This window comes from Syngnathus scovelli, chromosome 8 (assembly GCF_024217435.2).
Source record: "Syngnathus scovelli strain Florida chromosome 8, RoL_Ssco_1.2, whole genome shotgun sequence".
In the NCBI taxonomy this organism is placed as follows: Eukaryota; Metazoa; Chordata; class Actinopteri; order Syngnathiformes; family Syngnathidae; genus Syngnathus; species Syngnathus scovelli.
Window position 1 is genome coordinate 3,803,841 of NC_090854.1, and position 10,474 is coordinate 3,814,314.

Below are 10,474 nucleotides of genomic sequence, written 5' to 3' on the forward strand. Positions count from 1 at the left end.
ATGCGCACTTTTATCGTCTCACAGGCAAGCAGGGGAGTCCACCCTCCCGTGGATTTTAACAAACTCTTTAACCTTCCTATTGTGTAAGAAAACTTATTTTGCCTTTTTTTGAAGTAGATATAAAACCTATCTTTTCATGGATAAGGGAGCCAAACCAGCTAAACAAGAGTTAAGAAAAACACCACAGATGGCAGCAGAAAGCTAACACATTAGGAAGGTTAAGTTAGGAGGCCCCACGACACCTCAGTGGAATTTAACTGCTCCAAATTACCTGTACTTTTTAGAAAACAGAGGAGTCCGCCCTCCCGTGGAATTTTACTGACTTTTACGTCAGGGGACTCCACCATCCCATGCAGAATTTAACTGTTTCTAATTGGACTTGATAGGGTCTAGAATTGTCAAGGTTTTAAGTGACCTCTTGTCACTGCACTTTCATTACTTTTAACAGAATCAAGATCCGTACTCACAGTCTGCTGGGCCTTCTCCTCGGATGATCTCGTCAACCACTCCGGCGTCCAGCCGACTGATCGAGTCAGCCCCGTGAAAAGGGTTTCCTCTATATGCCTTGGCCAAGGACTTGTCCTGGGTCGAAAAGTCAGCTGGAATCCCGAAATAGGTCTATTGAGACGCCGGAACGAGCCCCCAAAAATCTGTTAGGTTCAAAGTGCTAACTGAATATCTGAATAAGAGAAAAGGATCAGCAGACAAAAAACAAGTGAGGCAGAATATTGAGTCTTTTCTCGCGAGGAGTGCAATCAGACTTACAGCAATCCGACTACACTAAAAATCTGTTTTACACTCCTCGCTCTTTTTATTTGGAATGCCCTACCCACAGTGTGAGACGATTAGCCCTTAGGGGGGGGGGGGGGGAAGAGATTGTGGCTTCGTCTCGTAAGAAACAAAAAGTAACGCACAAAGTGTTGCGTGCAGATATGGCTATATCAGCAAAACAGTTTAAGCGATATTCCGAGAGATAAAACGAGAAAGTGACGTTCTTTAAGGAAGATCAGAAGGTTCATGACGCATTGTTTGACGTGTTGTTTTCACGATCTGTTCTGGTGGACGCTGAGCTGTCAGCAGCATCTTGTTTGACACAACCGTCATCTCGCCCCTGACCCAGCCGTAATCCTTCTGTTCTGTTGTACAAGATAAGAATAAGCAAGGCAAAGCAGCAAGCATACTGAACAGTAATATTGTGAATAAGTACTGATTAGAGAACGCATGATAACATATATATACAATTTTTCTAACAGTGGGGGTTGGCCTTCGCCTACAATAGGGTTTGGCACCTGTATCATTGGGCACACATCAACATTGTCTATATTTTGAGAACATTTAGCAGCAGTGGTCAAACTTCTTGTTTGTACAGGACTTCTAATAATGTGACCCTGACTTCTTTTGCTGTTATATGGGGGGGGCTGCAGGTTTGTTAAGCTTGGATACAAGTTTTGCGTACGAGCGGAAGGCCCCTCTTGCTCCTCTGCTTGAGCTGCGCCTTCAGTTTCGGCTGGAGTCATGGCCGCGGCAGTGCGCCTGCGCACCGCGGCCTCATTGTCTTCCGGCCTGACAAACATAGTCTCAGCCTCATCACCTTTCATCTTTCTATCTTTTGTCTTTTGGATTTGTTCCTTTCTCTCTTGTGAAGCTTTCAACCACATTTTAGCACAATCCAATTCTCTCTCTTTTCTTTTCTTTTTCAGTCCATTTTTCTTTCCACCTGGGCCTACCGCCTCTCTGAAGCCTTCCTGGTTCTTCACCAGTTCTTGGACACCAACACTCAGAGCGTCTACCTGCTTCTGTTGTTGGCCCAGCTGCGACGTCTGGAAGCGTACTTGGGCGACCAGCTGCGCTGTCTCTGCCGAGTCCATGTCTGGCCAGTGCATAATGTCAGGCGCGGAGCAGGGAGAGGACTCGAATGCAGAGATTCCAATGTCAAAAGATGTGTTTATTGCCTCCACTGGTAGTAGTAACAAAAAACGCCTCAATATGAGGGAAAAAGGGGAAATCAAAGCGCATCGAACCGAGGGAGAAAAAAAGGGGAAATCAAAGTGCCTCGAACCGAGGGAAATACTATAACAAGTTGTGTTTATGTATTATTTATTCATCACTCTTATTTATTCATTGTTTGTGCCTTCTTGTTTTTATTTTTTGTGTTGTTTACTTGTATGTATATTGTGTACCGTGGGATAGTGGGAACGTAACTTCGATCTCTTTGTGTGTCTTGGCATGTGAAGAAATTGACAATAAAGCAGACTTTGACTTTGACTTCCACCAGATCTATTTTATTAGTGATTTTTTTACCATTTTCCATGAAGAAGTCTGAGAAATAGGAGCTAGTCTTTTTGTTTCTAATAATTGAATTTGATATAGTCCATGTACCCTTTATTTTGTTTTTGTTGTTTTCTAGCTGTCAGGCGCGGAGCAGGGAGAGGACTCGAATGCCGAGATTCCAATGTCAAAAGATGTGTTTATTGCCTCCACTGGTAGTAGTAACAAAAAACGCCTCAATATGAGGGAAAAAGGGGAAATCAAAGCGCCTCGAACCGAGGGAGAAAAAAAGGGGAAATCAAAGCGCCTCGAACCGAGGGAAATACTATAACAAGATAGCGATGTAACCAAGTTACCATGGGTGATCAAACAAAGCTTCTAGGCGGTACTCGAGGATTTCGTGATCGCTAGTGTTCTTTCACAAGGCAAGACGCACTGGCTCTGGACACGGGGAAAGACGCGGGTTATATGGACACAGGAGGGGAACACAGGTGAAGACAGTTGGTCATTGACGCAGGTGCACACACTTGGGAATCAGGGGTTCACGTGACCGGACGCACAGGGGAAGGACACACCGACTGGAACGAGAGGAAAAGTACACAATAAAACAGGAAGTGATCCAGACGACACATGACAGCATGACACTAGCACTCTATTATAATAATCCTTCTTACATTTTCTTAGTATATCAGTTTGTATAAGGACTTAATAAAACATTGAACAAGAGAACAATAAATCAAATATAAAATATATACAAACAAACGTTTTTGTTTTTTTTTTTACAAGCATTTGATAGTCCTTTTGTGATCCATGGTTTGTCAGTATTTTTTGTTGTATATCTACTTTGTTGAATTGGACAGCTTCTGTCATATATGGTCATAATCGTTTTCAAGAAAGAGTCATACGCGGACTCAACATCCATTGCTTCGTATACTTTTTGCCAATCCTGCCTCAGCATTTAAGATCTCAATACTTCAAGGGTATCCTCCGTTCTTACTCTCCTCTGTCTTAGTAAGTTTTCCTCCTTAGGCCTTTTATAATCACAGTCAAAAATAACAAACACTGGCAGATGGTGACTTATATCATTTATTAGTAGTCCACTTATCATGTTGTCTTCCAAGTTATTATTAAATAAGTTATCTATAATTGTAGCTGATTGAGATGTTATTCTGCTGGGTTTTGTAATGGTCGGTTAAAGGACCATACGGTACATTGTAGCAGTGAATTGGCTGGTAAATTATTAGGATTTAATAGATCTATGTTGTAATCGCCACAAATAAAAGTTTGTAAAGATATTTTCCATTATTTCCTTAAATGTATCTATACTGGAGTTAGGAGCTCTATAGACACAGCTGACAGTGATATTTTTCTTTTTTTCCATGTTTATCTCTATGGTAATACATTCACATATATCCTTAATGGCAGTAGTCATACGGTTGACAATCCTGAAACCTGGTCGTGTTTTCCAGAAAGGTGTGCAATGTCCACTGTGAGTTCCGAGATGTAAGTCAGCTGCCGCTGTTGCCTGCCAGAGCATGGTTGAACGACTTCGGACATTGCGAAAGTCAAAGGCTCGTGGTCCACAAAAACCGTGAACCGGCGTCCCTCCAGCAGTGAATGAAAGTGTCGGATGGCGAGGTACACACCAAGTAGCTCCCGGTTGAAGGTGCTATACTTCCGATCACTGGGACACAACTGCCTTCTGAAACAGGCGAGGGGCTGCCAAGCATTACCCACCCATAGTTTGTAAACCGCACCAACTGCGTAGTCTGAGGCGTCCGTGGTAAGTGCGATTGGATAGAGGAGGCGGGATGGGCCAACATGGAAGCCTTACCCAGGGCAGTCATAGCGTCTGCAAAAGCCTTGTCCCTTTCTGGGTTCCAGTCCACAGGGTGTTTTGGCTTGCCACCTTTCAGAGCTTCATACAAGGGTCACATGGTTTGGGCAGCCCTCTGGAGAAAACGGTGGTAAAAGTTAACCATGCCAAGGAACTCCTGTAAGGCTTTGACAGTGACTGGGTGCGAGAAAATAGTGATTATCATTACTTTTGACGGTAGAGGACCGACCCCGTCCTTGGTGACTCTGTGCCCCAGAAAGTCCATGGTGGAAAGGTCAAACTCGCACTTGACAGTATTGATGATGAGCCTGTGTTCTGTAAGGTGCTCAGAGTGCGAATGTGCAAAAGGTGCTCTGAAGGCGATGAACTGGCCACCCAGATGTTGTCAAGTACACAAACACAAAAGGCAGATCCCGTAACACGTAGTCAATGAGCCGCTGGAAAGTTTGAGCAGCATTTTTGAGCCAAACTGGTTTGCGCAGGAACTCAGACAAACCAAATGATGTGATCACAGCTGTGTTTGGGATGTCGAGAGGGTGTATGGGCACCTAAAGGAAACCATCTTCTAAAAAATGACCTTGCCAGCCAGGTGTGCTGAAAAATCCTGGATGTGGGGCACCGCGTAGCGGTCAGTCGTTGTCACGTCGTTTGTTAGGTTCAGATTCAGCAAAAGGATCAGCAGACAAAACCAGTGAGACAGAATGTTGAGTCTTTTCTCGCGAGGAGTGCATCCAGACTTACAGCAATCCAAAATACACTAAAGGTCTTGTTTACACTCTTCTCTTTTTATTTAGGAATGCCCTACCTACAATGTGAGACTAGTCCCTGATAGGTGGGGGGGAAAGCGTGGGCTTTGTCTCATGAGAGAAGAAACGAGATTCTATGTGAAACGAAAAGTGAATGTTATGGGAAATAAAGTAGTCATGTGAAAAGAGTGCATAGACAAAATGACATGTGCAGACATCAACAACTTTCTTGGATTCCCAGATGTGTAGAAGGTCAGGAAGCTCCAGACAACATCGTTTGACTTGTTGTGGACTGGGTGATGTCTGCAAGAAGAAACAGCAAGCATTCTGCGCAATAACTTTATTAATAAGTACTCATTAGGGAACGCATGATAACATATATATACAATTTATCTAACATCGTTGACCCGTCGGTAGTCCCCGCAAGGACTTCAGCCCCCTCCTGGTTTGTGGACGAGGTGCAGGGGGGAGGCCCAAGGACTGTTGGAGCGTCGAACAATCCCCAGGCGCTCCATGGACTCGAACTCCGTCTTGGCTACGGCAAGCTTGTTTGGCTCGAGGCAACGAGCGCGGGCGTATACGGACGGGCCAGTGGTGTCAATGTGGTGCTCGACACCGTGCTTTGCTGTGGAAGAGAAGAGGTGGGCATCTCTGCAATCTGTGCTGGCAGTATTGGCCAAAGCAGCTCTCACATGAGCAGGCAGTTGGCACAGGAAAGGGTAGAGGTAAAGGAAATCTGGCTTGTGGTCACCCAGCAGATCGAGCATCCAGTCCATTAGTTCTGAGGGCTTGCTGTCACCGAGCCCCTGAAAAGAGAAAAGCCTACAGGCCCTCTCAGTGCCAGACAGGTCAAACGTCTTTAGTAAGTATTCCTTCAGAGATTCATACTTTCTTGTCAGAGGAGGACGTTTAACAAGGCTCACCACCCTCAAGGCTGTAGAACGTCCGAGGGCAGATCCCATTTAGTACTTTAAAGGCGAAGAAAACGAGCCGAAAACTCCTCACATTCAGACTCTGTGAGCCATATTTATTAACTGATCAAAGTACATCCCATGTGCATGACAGAGAAAGCCGTCACCGGAACTCTTAAAGGAACCACAACTCTAAATTTAATCAGAACCTCTTAACATATAACAGAACACACATATGGTAATGTGAATTATGCCGGCCTTGGAGAAGGCACCACACAATCTTAAAAACACGGCACCTCCGGAATCCAAACCCACATATGAGTGGGGAATTCAGTTGGAATCTGTTAGAATGTCTATTATGCTGGTGAAAATACAAATATTTTGCTGTTGAAATATTGAAAATGTGTCCCTAGTTAAATTTAAAGATCATCACATGTAGAAGTTTGGAATGTAAATCAGCTTCTATAGTTCAGAATGTCAAAACTGTTAATGTTTTCTTTTCCCAAGCATTTACATAGTCAGTGGCATTCATGCTTTTTGACTATAGCTCTTCTTAGTAAATGTTCTTAATGGGTGATGATCATCATATAGAGCAGGGGTGCTCACACATTTTCAGCTAGTCAACCTTCTTCAGGTAGGTATTCACGGAATAACCATCTTTGAAGAGATCTGGCTCGAACAGAACAGGCAATGTTGTTGTCACATCCATGATCTCTTTCAATTTGAGCATTTTAGCGTTAAAACGTTTGTTGGTGGATTATTCAATGGTAGTTCAAGAAATCTGCAAAAGCATCATCCTGCCTGCATTTGGCAATACGTGGCCAACCATTGCGGGGGCTCCATCAATCGTAATAGACGCCAATTTGTATACTGGGAGTTTTCTCAATAAAAAAATAAATGACTGAAATTTGTCTTCTCGCTTTTTTTCTTTCATGGGAAGTATTGTCCACTCCTCTTGCAGTGAGGTTACTAAACACTATATGAATGAAAATGCACATCTGTGCTGTGTCACGCTCGTCAGTACATTCGTCCAACTGCAGTGGAAAAACACAATCACTGTTGTCCTTCTAAATTTGCTGAATAACATACTCAGCCATGGCTTCACAGCGCTGTGTAAACTGTATGTCTTGGCAGCTAAAGTCCCCCCCCCCCCCAATGATCATCGTCACACACACATCTGGGTGTGGTGAAATTTGTCCTCTGCATTTAACCCATCCCCATGTGATTTTGATCCATCCCCTGGGGGAGAGGGGAGAAGTGAGAAGCAGCGGTGCCGCGCTCGGGAATCATTTGGTGATCTAACCCCCCAATTACAACCCTTAATGCTGAGTGCCAAGCAGGGAGGCAATGGGTCCCATTTTTATAGTCTTTGGTATGACCCGGCCGGGGTTTGAACCCACAACCTTCCAGTCTCAGTCAAAGTCAAAGTCAAAGTCAGCTTTATTGTCAATTTCTCCACATGCCAAAGACACACAAAGAAACCGAAATTTCGTTCCCCCCTATCCCACGGTGACAAGACATGGCTCACAACAGACAAACAAGTAAACAAGTATAACAAAAGCGTGCTGAATAAATAATGAATAAATAACACAACAATAAATAAATAAATAAATAAGAGGAGCAGAAAAAAAAGGAGCAAGTGCGCATACAGCAGACATTCCCGAAAATAGCGCAACAGTGCCGCACGCTACGCAGAAGGGGGTAGCGAGTTCAGGGCCCTAACAGCCTGGAGAAAGAAGCTGTTGGCGAGTCTGGTGGTGCGGGAGCGCAGGCTCCTGTACCTCTCCCCAGAGGGCAGAAGGTCAAACAAAGAGTGAGCCGGGTGACTCACATCTCTGGCAATCGAGGTTGCCTTGCGGGCGAGATGGGAGGTGTAAATGTCCTTCAGGGAGGGGAGCGAAGCACCAATAATCTTACCAGCCGTATTCACTATGCGCTGCAGGGCCTTCAAGTTCTGTTCAGTGCAGTTACCACCCCAGACAGCGATGCAACTGGTGAGGACGCTCTCAATGGTGCCACGGTAGAATGTAGACAGGACTGCCTGAGGAGCACATGCACGCCTGAGCTTCCGCAGGAAGTACAGGTGGTGCTGAGCTTTCTTTGCCAGTGACGAGGTGTTTGCGGACCAGGAGAGGTCCTCACTGATGTGCACCCCCAGGAACTTGGTGCAGCTCACCCTCTCCACCACAGCACCGTCGATGATCAGCGGCAGGTGTGTTGTGTGACCCTTCCGGAAGTCAACAATGATTTCCTTGGTCTTATTGACGTTCAGCAGGAGGTTGTTGTCCCTGCACCACGTGGTCAGAAGGTCAACTTCCGACCTGTACCGAGTCTCGTCGCCCTTCGTGATGAGACCCACCAGAGTCGTGTCGTCAGCAAACTTCACAATGCGGTTGTCACTGTAGGTCGCAGTGCAGTCATGCACTTGGAATGTTCTTCCTGTCTGGAAACCTATTCGACCATGTACACTTGCCCCTTTGTTTCTCTCTCAATAAAAGCACGGCTAAACTCAGAGCAGAGCGCGGGTCTCAGCCACACTTGCTGTGTGTCTGGGATGCGTCCTTCTGCGCAGAAGAAAACGCTAACTTCAAAAGACCTACCGCCTCTGAGATTGATTTCTGGTAAATGTTGTCAACCCAACAGTCGCTGTAGGTCGCAGTGCAGTCATGCGTCAGCAGGGTGAAGAGCAATGGACTGAGCACGCAGCCCTGGGGGGCCCCCGTGCTCAGCGTGATGCTGGCGGAGATTTTGTCGCCAACACGCACCACCTGAGGCCTCTGACAGAGGAAGTCCAGTATCCAGTTGCAGAGGGAGGTACTGAGGCCCAGCTCGTCGAGTTTGCAGATGAGTCGCTGCGGCACAATGGTGTTGAAGGCAGAGCTGAAGTCCACAAACAGCAACCTCACATATGAGTCCTTTCTCTCCAGGTGGGTGAGGGCCGAGTGGAGGGCAGAGCAGATGGCATCCTCAGAGGACCGCTTGGCACGGTACGCAAACTGGAAAGGGTCAATGGTGGGGGGGAGAACGGACTTGATGTGCTCCATGACCAGCCGCTCAAAGCACTTCATGATGATGGGCGTCAGTGCCACAGGGCGGTAGTCATTGAAGCAGGACGGTGCAGGTTTCTTCGGCACAGGAACGATGGTGGCAGCCTTGAAACACGAGGGGACGATGGCCTGCTGCAGGGAAACGTTAAAGATGTCCGTGAAGACACCCGACAGCTCCCCAGCGCAGTCCTTCAGCGCTCGACCCGGGATGTTGTCAGGGCCCGCCGCCTTACGGGTGTCAATAGCGGCAAGCGCCCTCCTCACACCGTCGGCAGAGAGGCGCAGGGGCTGCTCGTGTGGGGGGGGAGTGGTCTTCAGCGGGCAAGTGCCTGGGTTAGGGCCTAACCCAGACATGGGCAAACGATGGCCCGCGGGCCACATCCGGCCCACGGGGCCGTTTAATCCGGCCCGCCAAACGTGAATAAATTGTATTATTGAACTTTTTTTGGGGTCATTTTTCCTGCAATTACTATGTTTCCCCAATAGATGGGGAAGCGCCCGCCCGCACATTTACTCCCGGAAGCCGTGTCAGAAAGCTCAGTGCACACTCACAAGTGCATGTACGTACTAAGTAGTACAGACCCGGTGCACTACGCGCTCTATTTCCATCAGTGCCGAATTGCGAGTGTGGGCTGTGACGTTAGCATTCTTGTAATTCATGCGCTGAGCTTTCAGATACAAATTTACGTTAATGCCACCCACAAACCTTCCCCTGGAATCCTTCCACTAAAATGAGTGGCCCGAGGAAAAGAAAGGTGGACACTGAGTGCCGTGTGTTTAAAAAAAAAGAGAGGTCAATTTGGCTCAACCTAAGTGTGTGAGCAGACGTTCCGCCACATGAACGTCAACGAAGCCCGTCACAGCTCTCGGTTAACGGACCGACACCTCGGCTCTATCCTAAGAATTACGACAACAAATTTTACTCCAGACCATGATGCACGAGCAAAAAAGGGAGAACAACAATACTAGTATTCTTTCACTGATTCTTCAAGATGATGTATTTGGTCAGAATGTTTGCCGTTTGATGTGATTTCGCCTCATTAGATAAACATATTTCATAAATCTGACCTGCAGGCGCTGAAGTGATGGAAACTATTATTCATAACAGTGTCATATTTAACGAGAATCACTGATAGAAGTTTTTGGGTGAAATATTTGTTTAATGCTGTTAATAAATGCATTTGTTTTCAAAAAGCTTTTTTTGAATGTCCATGCTACCGACTAAAAGCACAAACCTTTTATGCAATGACCTTTACATGTCATTTCTATTACGTCACACAAACACTACATCCATCTGCTCCTGGTTCGGCCCCCCGATCAAAATTTAGAACCAAATTCGGCCCGCCAGTTATAAAGTTTGCCCACCCCTGGTCTAGAGCGTACACGGTAAGTAACACTCATTGTGTTCAAGGAGATTTACGTTTGTGTAGTTTGACTAAAGTTGTCGATGTCGCTAGCGTTCACTGTAATAGCAACGTGTAGCTGAGGCGCTAACCCTAGCAGAAGTGTAGCCGCGTTGCATTGTACGTGTGAATATTGGTCGAGGTGAAATGTTAATGTTTGATTTCATTCCTTTAGGTTCCACGATGTTTGTTGGCTGTAAGTTTTCCACTGCAAGAAGAGGCTCGTATCATTGACCAGGAGCTACAATGGTTAGTACCCATT

General features: G+C 46.1%; 1 long non-coding RNA gene across 1 annotated transcript; it reads right to left on the reverse strand.

Moving 5' to 3' along the window:
- Positions 1-4,871: 4,871 nt before the first annotated feature.
- LOC137840570 (uncharacterized) lies at positions 4,872-5,861 on the reverse strand. Its single transcript, XR_011087312.1, has 2 exons — positions 5,544-5,861; positions 4,872-5,476 (listed from the first exon to the last, which is right to left on the reverse strand). It is a non-coding gene; the product is annotated as an uncharacterized lncRNA (long non-coding RNA).
- Positions 5,862-10,474: the final 4,613 nt, after the last annotated feature.